We start from the raw sequence: 14,671 nt of genomic DNA on the forward strand, positions 1-14,671 counted from the left end.
TGTTATGACATGAGTTACCATGGCGATTTGGTCTGTGGAGGTAGCCTGCTCCAGACCCGGTGAAGTTCCAGGATTTATTTAAACACGTCCCTTATTACAGTCAGCAGTCACCATAAATGGAAACCAATATTTATTACAGACAATATTATCACTTTAAACAAGACCCACTGTCATCATTTCAACATGATCATATAGATAATTAGATAATTTACATTTACCTGTAGACTATATATAAAAATATAATACACATACACAGAGTAACATGATGTTCCTTTATTAAATGACTGGTTCCCAAGCTTTCTGAGCCACAACACCTAAGATAACATATGTGGGGGGTTGCATATAATACACCCCTCATGTCTGAAAACTGAGATAAATGCGGAAAAGATCCATAGACAACAAATTAACAGACAAATAAATGGATGCAACAACTTCCCTGCAGGTCTATTTACACACAGCACAAACATAACAGTTCAAATCTATTTGAAATTATACTAATTCCTCTGTCATTGCAGGTAATTTTTAACTTAAATTGAAAGCATGCATGTAAGACAATAAAACAATATAAGACAGATTGGTCTGACCAGCTGACCAATGTCGTCATCTATGAAGAAGGCAGCATTGTCTCTGTCCACGTGTGGTGGCACTCTGGGAGTCTTCTTCTTCCTCAGGCAGGCCACATTGTGGAGGACAGTACAGGCCACCATGATGTCCCTTGTCCTGCCTGGGCTGACCCTTAAGTGGTGAATACATTGAAAGCGAAGAAAGCAAAAGAATGCTTGGCCCAAATTTGGCCCAAATGTGCATTTTTCTTCAGCCCAAATTTGGTCTTTACTTATGGCATTGACTAATGTGAGTGTGGCTACCAAAACTCAGTCACATGATCACCACAAGGAAATTGCCAAAAAGCAGGCTTCCTGCATTAGGACCACTTCTGGCCCCCCAAAATATATGCCATAATCCACATCCAGGCCAACAGCTGACATCTAGAGCACATGTGGGTTACACAACACTTGCCATAAGTAGCCAGACACGGCCCGAACATGTCTCCTATCTGCCTTCAGTAGGTCTAAGGTCATTTTTCATGCCCTTGTCCTGGCACAAGAATTATTATGTGACTGTTGTAGCTTTGTGAAGAACTGCAAACAGTGTCAGGAGAAAAGGCTGGCTGGCATACCCTCTGTCTTTTAGCAATACACCAGAGAATGTCATCATCACAACTTCAAATAGCCGGACTCTCCTGACCCAGCCATGATGTGAACAGTGATTATTAATAGAGGTTGTGTGGCTCACCATGTGATAGATGCTGATAGATTGCAGAGGCCTGAAAGACTCTGAAGTCATGGGCCAAGCCAGACCACTTTGCCACAACATTGCTGATTAGCCAGTCAGCTTTTCAGACCATCTGAAATCATAAAATGTTGATTGTTAAACCAATCAATGCAAGCAATATACAGTCTAAATGAATGGATAATATCAAAAAGTCATGTTCACCTGAACATTAACGCTGCGAAAGAATTTCCTATTCACAAAATTCACCTCAGGTGCCCATTTTATTTTGATGTGGATGCAGCCCAGTGCACCACTGACATGGGGAAACCTGTAACACAAGGAAATTAGACTCCTACTATGACTATTAATTCTGTAATTTGTATTTTCTGCTACTTCTGTTATCGTTCTTTCTGATAACATCTGACATCTGATAGTGTTTTAATAGCCAGACACACACATTTACATCATTTCACTAAAATCTACAGTCAGTTTCACCTGCATATTCAACCGTTTCATAATCAGAGGACATCGATGTTTTTGGAGATTATAGTGTGTATTTGTACACTACGTACACTTTCAGGTGATCTGCAAAACTTACTGCAATACACACCTTCTCTCTTTGTTTTATTACCGTGGCAATGTTTCCCTTCTTTTTGATTTGGTCTTTGACTTCTTTATATGCTTCTAGGAGGATTTTCTGCTCCGACAGAGAGAAGTACGCCACACTTCTTGCCATGGTAGATCAGTGATTCTGTGATAGGTCGCGAGGGTCCAGTAAGGAAGCCTTGTGCGTGTACTCACCCTGGATAAATTTCACCTGGCTTGATGAGTCTGTGTCGGCTCATTCTAGTGGCAACAAATTAAGCCTGGATGCCCTTGTTTTGGATTCATAGAACCCATCTTAGTTATTTATCCTGGATATCTGGATCCTACTTTTGTGCAACAGGCTCCTGGTCATTAGTACAACAACATGTGCTGAAACACTGCATCACAAACATCATATCATCCAATCCAGTTTTATTTGTAAAGCACACTTTTAATGCCAAACTGTTGACCAAAGTGTGGTACACAGCAAAGGACAAAACAGAGTAAAGGTAAAAACCCATCATAACACCATAATAATAATAAAAAAAAACATTAATACATTAAGAGTTAACAATAAAAGCAGTAACTCAGGCTGAGTTAAAAGCCAATGAAATATAATGTGTTTTAAAAAGCGACTTAAAAACAGGAAGAGAATCGGCCTGTCAAACTGTAGAACATCGATCGTTCCACAGTTTTGGACCTGTGACTGCATGCATGTTCCCCTCTGAGCCTTCTCTTGGTCTTACGGACAACTAACAATAATTAATCTGCTGACCTGAGAGAATGGGAGGGGGTGTATGGGTGGAGCAGAACAGACAGACACTGTAGGACGAGGCTATGAAGACATTTAAAAACAAATAAAAGGATTTTAAAATGAACTCTAAAACTATCCAGAAGCTTAAGGGGGGAAGCTAAAATTGAGGAAACTTGCTCTCAGTTAAAAGCCAAGCAGCAGCGTTCAAAACTAGCTAGAGTTGTCATGTTATCATGGCTTCTTTATGTCATTAAAGTGAGATTTGAGAACACTGTGTGTCCTACAGCTTAACCCTCCATCTCCATGTCTCTCAGGGGTTTTGTATCAGTGGGTAATTAGGAGACAGACAACCCCCCTGTCTTGCATTGACATCAGTTCAGACACCCCAGTATGTTCCTACAAATGCCATATGGCATAATTATTTGCATATACAAATCTCATAGTTGACTGAAAGGGTCACTCTAAAGTTAACACCTGCCTTATGCTGGGATTACTTATTTATTTATGTATTTAATGTCAGTTTGGTTAAATTTGCAGTTATTATGCAGCTATTGAACTTGCTGAAATTTCTAAGGCTGCAATCATCCTCACACTTTTTTATTTATTTATTTATTTTTGTTTGTTTTTGCCTTCAAAAGTTTGGTAACAGCAGGAGTCATTTCTTACATTTGAACAAGTGAAACCACAATAATCTAATGGCTGAGCATCAAACTGATTGAGCAGAAATTAATCAACATTCTGAGTTTATCATGTCAAAAACAAATGTGTTGCTTACCACTCAACCACTCAGCCAGACATTAATGATTAAAGCAATCAAGTGTAAATTATCACAGGAAAATGAGCAACTCTCTCTGCAATCAGGTGCTGGGGGTGTGTTTGCTCGAGACTGGGATTGACAGACTTCAGATCAGCTAAAATGAAACACAATGGCAAACAGAGCAGAGTAGAGCTCAGTTTAAGTAAAACAAACTGCTAAGAGGTGGCAGCAGTTTATTGGTGCATCAGCCTTTTGTAAAAGATTGCTAAAGTATCACCTAAATAATGAAGCAGGTGTAGATAGTAATTCTGAGCTTTCTAGCACTGCTGCTCTGCACAAAATGAATCCACACCGAATGAAGGGGCAGCCGATTGAGTTGTATGAAGATTTTATTGATTTGCATCCTGTAATGACATGGACAGTGAGTGAATGTGTTTAGCAGTGTTACAGTCACACTCAGAGTGTGCTTCCAATACGGTAGAATTACAACACCAGTCACTATAACAGCAATATAAAGACTTTGTATTAGCAAAACATGAAACAGTATGGATCAACATATAAACTATTATAAAAAGGTCAAGTCAACCAGAACAAAACTATGAAGATAAGCAGCTAATATGATAACGTTAGCAGCCAAAGCTGCTAAAGGACCCACTAACTGCTAGCCTGAGGCTAATGCCTCTAGAAGGAAAACAAATAACTTCCCAGAGTTAGAAGTGGGGTTGCTTTAGTTTGCATATCCGCAAAACCACTGCATGGGAGATTTGTGATTTTAGACATGCACTAAACCAACACTTCCCTTTAAAGTGGAGGAAACCTTAAACAGAAACAGTTAGCCTGAATACAAGTTGTGTTTGGAAACAAACCGTCCTACTCAACAAATTTGCTAATACATCTACTTGTAATAAGTCTTTGTGGGATCACCACAGGCAGATTTTTTTTTTCTTTCCAAGTCAGACCTCTTGAACAATTACCAGAAACAATAACCGAAGGAAACTGCAATCCTTATTAAATACTCAGAAAGCTCATTAAAACTGAGGAGGGATCCAACTAGGGAAAACCTTCCACACTTGCCAGGACAGTTAATGCTATACTAAAAACTACTGGGTCAAAACAATCCACTTTAAAACCACATCGGCCTCTTCAAGTGGCTTTGCTAAAAACAGGGGAAACATAAAAATGTCCTTACTTTTCAGCTTATAACCTTATACAATTCAAATCATACAATTATGTTAAAAGAGTAAAAGCTGACTTGGCTCACAGGCCTGACATGCTTGCAAAGACAATTTGTGGGTCTGAAGGTATATGGAGGTTTGAGCTCATGCTTATGGTACTAAGCAGGTCAAGGAGGAAGGCTCTTTTGTGTAGATGCTCTTTGGCATTAGTCCACCCAAGATAGAGCAAATTCATGAAGGAATTCTTCCTCACATAGATGATCTTCTGTATTTTAACAAAGTTTTTCAGGTAGAACATGAAATTAATTTAATTTCACAGCAACTAACTGTTGTGGTGGAAAGCAGGCACTCAGTGACAATTAAGTCCTTAAATTTATTTTCTCCAAAACAAAGAAGGTCAGGATGGTGGTCCACTTTAAATTCCCTCAGATTAATCAAGCTGATTCTTGCTTTTTGGCCCCAGCTAGTGTCACATCTCCAGCTGGTTTTGTTTAGCTTACATGCCCTATGGAAACCATTACGGGAACCTTTTCCTTTACTGTCAGCCAGGGTGTGGATTGGGACAAAAAAATCGGACATAAAAGATGGGCCATATGATCATGCACACCACAAATCTTTGCATTCTCTTGTATATCTGTGCAACTCCTCAAACCATCTAAAACCATGCATTGAGTTTGCAGGAATCAGTGAGAGTGGACACATTAAATACTTCCAGATATTGTAATTTGTTTATAAGATAAATAGCTATACCCTAAGACAAAATTAAGGCAGCATTCATTCCACTGTGTTTGAGTAAAAAAGAATATAGAAAAAAACTGACATTGCCTCCTCTTTGTTTTCTCTCCCCAGTTCTGGTAGGTAGCTGCATCCACTAGCATAGAGCTGAAAGAGGTTTAAAGTATCTGAGAATGGATGGAGAAGCAGGACATGCTCCATGTTCCTGTGGGTTACTGGAACAAGACTTTCAGAAGGAAGAAAATAAACATATACACACGCCACTTTACTATGTATGCATGTTCAATTGCTTGTTAACAAATCTAATCAGCCAACCACGTGGCTGCAACCCATCGCATTCGGGCATGCAAACATGATCAAGGCGACTTACTGAAGTTCAAACCAAGATGAGGAAAAAAGGGAAAACATCCTTTTGAAGAAGCCTATTTTTTCTGCCACCTATAAAGACATTACCAAAATAATTGGGGAAAAATTCACAACTACAAAAGCTATATGCTTAACCTTGGTCTCAAAAAAAGCAGAGACAAGTGAGATTACTATACAAAGATGCGTGTTACTATGTCAAAGTAAATTCACCTGTCTGGAGCTCAAGAAAAGCACATTACTTTCAGTAAAAACCAGAGGATAGCAGCCCAAGTCATCTAGGAAGCAATAAAGTAATGTATGATGAGCAGCACTGGAGACATAGAAGCTTAAAAAAATCTAAACAGTTTTAATAGAGGTGTTATTCAGGTAAATCTCAAAAACACATCAGCTGATGATGATAATCAACACCTCTATCAGTCATAAGAGAGACACATTTATAATCAGCAGAGTCTCTGCTTTCACATGACATCTGCTTTGTCTGGTTTGATTTAAGTGGAAAAATGAGAAGAAACTCTAAAGGGGACAGTGCTGTTCTCATGTTCTCATTGCATGCTTGGTAGTTGTTTAGCATAGTTATAGAATGAACATAGTGGTTGGAGATAATGATGATGAAGAAAGGCAACAGGAAGTCAAACAACCACTGGTTCCAAACAAGGTATGCAGAATACCATCTTTGAATGTACAACACCGTGAACCTTGAAGCATATGGGAAACATTAGCTGAAGCACACATTCACACACACCCTTTGCTTCAAGATAATGTTCCCACGTTTAAGGTTGTTTGAATCTTAGTACATGGAAATAATCATTCGTAATCACAAGAACTCCTTAGTGTTGCTTCTTCTTCTCACAGCCAATCAAGACACAATAGGGTGTTAGCATTGCTGCTTACTGCTGTTATAGTGCTTTTGCAAGGCTCTGCAGCCATCACCTAAGCTGATTCCCATTAGAACAAACCTATTTGGCTTGCATTACAAACCCATTCAATCAGACAGCCGTGCTCAGCTTTCTCGTTTAAGCCCGAAGGCTGAAAATGTATCCAGCTGCTGTCGTTCAATAAATGACTGGGTTATTGCAGCTGAGTGGCCATATCAACCTCATTTTCTTCAGGGCTTAAAGATAATATGTTTTTGTGCATTTGTTGTGCAACAATTTGTATTTACAACCCATGTTAAAATAAGATGAAGCGCTGTACACCGTGTTTACACATTGAATATGCAACAGTCACGGGAGAGTGGAGCCATTTCCATGTTTAATGGCAGACAGGTGGAGGAGCAGCCATTCAGCCTGCCAGTCGTGATGCTAGAATGACCTCTCCTGGCACTGTGAGCGGGAGACTCATCACGTCCTTTATGCCACTATCAAATGTCATTACTTGTGAGGGCCTGTACTAAATCACATGGAGCCGGCCTGATGTAGCTGCGAAAAACAACTTGAGTGACGTTGCTGTAATAGCTACATTCAGTATCATTAAATCATCACTTAGCACATGGTCAGGTGAAAATGGGAGCAGCATGGAGAGTGGTGTTGGAGGGAGTGACTGATACTAAGATCCTTTGTACATTTCTAATTGGCTTATTCCTTTATTTTTTTTTATAGTTATTATAAACAAACAAACAAACAAACAGTCTTTTACAACATATTGACTTTGCCTTTCTTAGACTAAAGTTGGTGCTGTGCAGATACAAAGTAGAGATCCTCAGTCACAGGCTAATTTAGCTGATGTCATATCTTGTAACTAGTGCTGGGTAGTATACTGGCTCAAACCAAAAACTGGTTTTACTTTTGTTATTACACAAATTTGTCTTATACCACAAACACTAGTTTAAATAGTCTAAACAATGTTGGGAACATAGCACAGTGAGGAACTGTTTGAGGGGGAACTTTTTTCACTGCTGCACCACCTTAGCTACAAAAACTCTAATACTGGATTGGGACAGCCAATGCCTTCCCAATCCGTATTGCCATAGTTTCCACTAAGTATGCTGGAGAAAGACAGATTCAGGGCTATGATCAAGACACTGTGGACATTATATTTTAGTATGATTTACAGTTCTCTTTAGAACTGGCTGTTCTTAGCCAATCTGCTGCAGTAATTATTCTCACAATCAGTAGAAAATGTGGTTAAAGCCCAGTTGTGCATGGACAAAAAAACAAAACAAAAACAAAACAAACAAACAAAAAACCAAACAACAACAAAAACAAAACAAAAACAAAAACAAAATAAAAAACCCCAAAATGTCAGATACAGTGAAATTGGTATAATTTTAGGGTTAGGGTTAATATTAATTTAAATAGCGGAAAAATAGGAAAATAGCGGATGTTAAAACACCGTCATTCTCCATGAGTGCAACGTCCATAGGCTGTGCCAATAATGTTATGTTTATTTTCAAATTCATCCACAGAGCCACCTGGATCATCTTTTCCATCTTGTCTTTTTATGTCCCGCCATCATAACAGAGCAATGACGGATGTATGGGGATTTTCATGCCGTGCATGTGTTAACTGCATTAAAAATGTTAACAAACTTAAATTACTTACTGCTGTTTTCGCATTATTTTTGACAGCCATACTTTTAACACATAAATCTATCTTCTAAACATCTCAGCAAGGCTTAAAAATTGATTATTAGCAGATAAATTTTGATTTTACATTGCTGCAGTCAATTGTTTTCTTCTAAAATATAAATCTAAACACTTATTGCAAAGTCTAACCACAGACAAGATTAGGAAATTATCTTAATGTTGTATAACATCAGTGGTTCTTTATTTCCTCTGTCTCTTTACATTGCCACATATAAATAAACTAATAAATAAAATAAAATAAATACAGTTCTTCTCTAAGATGAACAAGGCCTCATGATCTGACATACTGGGCCAATGGTCTTTAACCCTGTATTCTGTCTAATGGTCAGCAGGGGGCAGCAGGCATCACCATGGAGACAAGTCAGGTTAAATAGATATTTATGAGAAAATGATCCAACTTCTCTTGTTATATTACCTCAAGAAACATTGTTTTGAGTTTATAATCTGAGTGTATAACACAGCATGATGTTAATTTTGTACACTGCTGCCTCTTTTATAGTAAAATAGACAGTAAAACAGGGCATGGCCAGGTTGTATTGACAGGATATTGGCATCTTGTTCTGCGGTTTTCTAACAGAAATTGACATAGAAAGTTTTAGTGCTTTCATCCTTGGTGTACACTGGGTTCATTATACATAGGGCTATGGGAAGCAGGAGAGAATTTCTGCTGATATAAGGACAAGAGGTGAGGTACACCTTAAAAAAGTGGGCCAGTCCATCACAAGGCTAACAGAGAGAGACAGACAGCCATTCAGGTTCAGAACTATAGCCAATTTAAAATACGTGAATGTCTTTGGGCTGTTGGCGGAAACTAGAGCACTCAGAGAAGTCACACAAAGTCCACACAAAAGCCCTGCCGCCTCGACACTTGAATCACCGCCTCATTTTTAAGGTTGTTAAAAGTTTTTAAAAAATCCTTGATGTCAGTAGCAAAAATGCGAAGTTTAAGGCTTCAGAACAGTACAAAAAATGCAAAAGAATGAGATCATGGTTGTGTTTTATATGCCACTAATTAATAATCAAGAATCAAGATCAATCAAGAACTTTACATGTAAAATTCCACTTGTTAAGATTTGCAAATAGGTGGTGCAACCCAGTCCTGGTAAAGTGTAGGTTTCTTTGCACCAAATACAAATCTTGTTTCACCTGCCAGGACTGAGCAAAGAGTCATCTAAATCAACCAGCTGGATATTTTAAAAGTTTCATATAACCACGAAACTCGATTAAGAACAGATTGGTGTTTGCTGCGACTGGTTGGCCTCAAGGGGAAACCAGTATTGAATTGGGAGCAGATTATAAGGAGGAAAGCTACCTTTTTCCACCAGCAATAAAACTTGATTTTTGCAACCATAAAAGAGCCATATTGAAGTTTTTATTTCTTTATTTATTTTCATTTTTTTTTTGCTCAGTCATGATAAGAATATCTATTTGTACCATTTTCTATTAACTATAAAAGTACCCCCCTCTTAAGATGCCATCAACAGTTATCTGTGAGCATCAGTTATCAGATTTCCCTGCTGGTTTTGCTGCATTCACCTTCACAGCAGCTAAAAGAGTTTGAAGTTCACTCGCTTCGTTTCATTCCCAGACCCCATCGTGACTCGCCTCCCATCTGGTCTGAGCAGGCGGGGCTGGGGGCAGGGGCTGCGGGGCCTGGGGAGAGAAGCTGCTGCTGAGATACTTATTGCTTCATTGGGATTCTCACTGGATCCAATCACACTGTCAAGCTTGGATGGGAGGCCTGTCTCCCAAGGTAGCAGATACATCACACACACGCAGAGTTTCGAACATCACTCACTGACACTTACAGACAGAGACAGAGACGTACAGTATAAATGTGCAGACACGTACTTGTGCAACATCTCATGGTTTCGCAGTCACTGCTGGAATCCTCACAAGTTTGTTGATGCTTTTGAAGACACAGTGACAGCAAAGCAGTGTTTTTGTGTTCAGGTCAGAATCCCTCCAGATTTCCGAAGCCGTGTTTGATTTAAAAAAAGATGGGGGGGGGGATCAACTGAGATTATAAACATTAGCAAGTCACAGATTTTTCTGTCTGTTGTACTTTTCTACAAAAATGAGACTTTAATTGTTTATTTAAAGTGTTATATTGACAGCATTGTAAAAAGTCGTGAGCCACCACTTGTTTTTGACATATTTAACATCCAAGCAGCCAGACTTTATTGTTATTTCCTAAAATGGCCTTGGTAATAGTTCCTGAGGCTTTCTGGAGGTCTTTTAAAGATTAGTTTGGTTTTGTTTGAACTCATTTTCTGCCCAGTCTTTATACCTCACCATTTTGAGAGGAATGTGTAAACACTGACTTATTAATCATTCAAACGTAAGGGAAGAACCAGTGTTGCGTTAAAAATACAACTTAGTAAAAAAACAATTTTAAATGGGCTCTTTAAGCACTATGTTATCTGCAGCTTGTCAAAAGACACATCATTTGGACCCATTTTATCAGTTGCATGCCAAGAAAGTCAAATATAATATAGTTTGACAGAAACTAAATATAATTTTTGCACCATCAACATGATTTCCAAAGAGCTATTAGTTGAAAATGTGACATATCTCAGCATGATGTGCAAAGTGTCCTTAAATAACTGGAAATCTCAACAAGTGGAAATAAAAGAAGAAGCAGCAAGTCTAGAAAAGTCCTTGTAGTAGATGGAAGGTATCTAAAAGTGATTTCCATAAGAAATATGAAGAAAGACCTGAGATATGCATCTGGTTATTCACTGGATCTATCTATTGTTGGCTGAAGCCTCATCAGAAATGGTCTCCATGAAGGAAGAAGCCATTCCTAAGAAAGGGAAATAGGGGGAAAGGCTGATGCATGCCACATGACACAAAAACTGGACTTAAAATCAGTGGGAACACGTCTTATGAAACCTCAAAACTACTGAAACAGTGTGGGATCAACTTTACAGGGATCAAAAGGCAGTGAACATCCAAAGAAGAGCTTTGCAAAGTCATTTAACAACTATTCATGACGACTACCGACATAAATAGTATGGTTGTCTAAGAGAGTTTAGACACTTTAAAAAGAATAAAAATGATCATACTTAAAATTGACTTTCAAATTCATTAGAACTACTCAAACTGTTCATTTACCTTATATGCTGCCATTTAACTTCTATTAACACAAATTTCAACAAATTACTACACCTGTTTTCTATTTTTCCTTGCAATATATAAAAAAAATAAGGGGCCAGTCAAGACTTTTGTACAATACTTTATGTATGCATGGCTACAAACACCCTCCACTCTAGAAATCCTGAGCTGCAAGACCTGATCCCTAGATGGCACTGTGTCCACTGGGCGAGAAAGCCGCTGTGCTGTTTATCATGCAGCTTTGACAGCCTGTAAAAGCTTTTGTCGGTGGAACTGAAGATTTAAAGCTCAGATTAGCACATTCATATCTTGGCAGTTAATTAGGGCTGAGGAGCTAAGTGAAAGCTTTGGCTGCTGAGTGATGGAGCGGAAGAATAGGAGGTGTGCCCCTCGCAGTGAGGCACAAAAGTGAATTAAGTGCATACATATATACACCTGACTATTCTGCAAATGTATCACTGTGTGCACCTACTGAGACACATGAATATGAATGCTTAACCCACACAAACCCTTTTCCCTGCAAACTTTGATTTGGCTTAAGCGTGTCTTATACATACAGAAGCCTCCACACACACAGACGCCTCCACACGCACACACACACACACAAAAACATTTCTTTTTGAGGCTGTGTATGTGTATGCCCTTCATAACGCTGGTGTTAAGGTCAGTGGGCTCATATTTTACCTGTCAGAACTGATCACCATCACCTTAACAGCTGCTTTGCTTCAGTCCGTGGAGGATACAGCATCTATCCTGAATCTTTACTGGGAGAAAAAATACCTTGCCTCTCTACAATCTATTGAGGAGATCCATAAAATACCACAGCTGTAGGTGGGTTTTTATAGCATCCTTCCTTAGTGTAAGTAGCAAAAAAATGCACATTTAAACTGTAATCAATGGCAGAGATGATGTATCACTTTATAAAGCTGTTGTTTATTGAAAAGGGGAAACATTTAAAGTGTTTAAGTGGAATTAACCAGTTCATTAGCTGATGTAAAATTTTATAACAGGTCAGCTGTCAGCCTTTAAATGCAAGAAGTGGAGCTGTGCGACTCCCTAGTTGCTGTTTCAGGAAGCCTATAGGCCCACAGGGAGAAGGCAGCGCTAATGCTGTCAAACACACACAGAAAGCCATTTCAAAAAGCCATTAGCAAATGTAAATTGTTTTTCTGTCAATTAAGATATGAATTATCCAGCTGACATCAGCGCCACTGATGTAATCTACTTCGACTAATTTGACTAAAAGGAAAAGTAGTCGCTACACATAAAATCCAATCAATAAACTTTTATCAGCCAACATTTGTGTAAGCAAATGAGTTGTGAATATCAAATGGTTGTGTTTTCTCTGCTGGCACCCTGCTGATGTAAATTTGAAAGTGGCTAATGGTTTAGAAAAATAGCAGCACACCTCATCGTTTTAGGGTTTCATGTCAGTAGGGCATCATAGGAGCCAAATCTTCAGCAATCCGTCTTTCTATTTCTTTTTTTCTGTGTCTTAAATTCTTCATTATTTATTTTCTATTTTGGAGGCTAAACTAGAAACCCATTTTATTTAACCAGTTTCATTCAGTTGTGATTTATGCTCCAATTACCTTTTCTTGTACTTATTTTTGTTTCTCAGTTCCCTTCATGTTATACTTTAAGTAGCCTACTACTTGTTTGCATGAATTGGCCAACAAAGCTTAACTTTTAATTTGTTTTCCCTGCATGTCATATAAATATACAGAAGACAGTTATGTCTTAGGATTAAAGGGATTTTCTGGTAGTTGACTGCCATGTTGCTTTCTTATTTACATATAAGCTCACAATTAAACTGAGATTTATATTACAGAGTAATGCACATTTTGTACAAGAGTCCATTACAAATGCTCTTTAGCACGAGCCAGCTCTGACAGTTAAGAAGGTAAAGAAGTCTGACCATCAATGCAGCCATGGTGCATGCAAGACCAGATATGTAGTGATTGATTTAAAAATAGGAATTGCTTAGGGAGGAACTGATCAACACCTTCCTTTCATCAGCTTTAAAGTATCTTAAAATGAAAGTATCTTAAATAAAAATGTAAAAGAAATCAAAGGCAAACCACTCAGCAGGCTAACAACATGCTACAAAAAGAATACGCTTAATAGCTAAACATGGATCCTTTTTAAAGTCAAAATATTGTACTATAGAAAGTTCTAATTTCAGTTAATAGGCCATATTATGAAGTTAGCAAAAATACAAAACTGAGCTAATAAACAAATTAAGTGGTCATCACTGCCTTCAGGTGTTCACAAAATGAACTAGCAACAAAGCTAAAACATGCTAAAACTAGCTGGCTGTTTGTGTTTTCAACTTCTGACTTTTCCTTTAGTATTTTGTATGATCCCTGACAGAGAAGTGTCGTTCCACGTCCCTAGAGCTAGGTTCTGCAGACCGCCAGGGTCCCCGCCTTCGGCCGTCGCCTAGCTCACACTGCACCCGACCCCTATGGCCCCCCCTGCAGGTGGTGAGCCCACAGGAGGGGGGGTCAATGTCACCCTTTCAAGCTGAGCCTGACCAGACCCCACGGGCAAAGGCCTGGCAACCAGACGCTTGCTTCTGTGCCCCATCTATAGGCCTGGCTCCAGAGGGGGGCCCCAGTGACCCAGGTCCAGGCAAGGAAAACCTGGGTCCATAGTTTTTCATCATCATAGGGGTATATTGAGCTGTGCTTTGTCTGGTCCCTCCCCTACAGACCTGTTTGCCATGAGGGATCCCACCAGGGGCATAAAGACTCTGACAACATAGCTCCTAGGATCGTCAGAATGAACAAACTCCTCCACCGCGGTAAGGTGGTGGCTCAGGGAGGAGGTATTAATTGACTTTTTGTTTGCATAGAAATTGGTGACAAGCTTCATGTGATGAGGAGCTAATTGCATATAATATATGATAACCTTATTTGCAGCTTGGTGTTAGAGGTAGCGCAAGTTGAGTTTGCAGTAATCTGGCATGTAAGATATTTAATTTTAAAATACAAAAATGTTGTTTAAACCTTGATTTTTATTGTGGTTACAGCCTCTAAAACAATTTGATTCGAGTCGTCCCCATTGCTAGAAGTACTGTCTTTATTAACGATCCTCTGGTGGCAATAGCATACATTTAACTCCCAGGGCACATGTCTGTAACCTATGTTAACATAAAGCTATAACACAGTTGTAAAGGCTGTGCTCAACAATAGTTTCTGCTAAGTATGAATTTCTGTTTTTACTGGAAAGTAGACATTCGCCTTGCACAGCAGTGAGCCTCAAGCTGTCTTGACTACAGCTCAAATTGATCAATCTCATCTGTTTTTGACTGCGAGTTGTTG

This window comes from Melanotaenia boesemani, chromosome 22 (genome assembly GCF_017639745.1).
Source record: "Melanotaenia boesemani isolate fMelBoe1 chromosome 22, fMelBoe1.pri, whole genome shotgun sequence".
In the NCBI taxonomy this organism is placed as follows: domain Eukaryota; kingdom Metazoa; phylum Chordata; class Actinopteri; order Atheriniformes; family Melanotaeniidae; genus Melanotaenia; species Melanotaenia boesemani.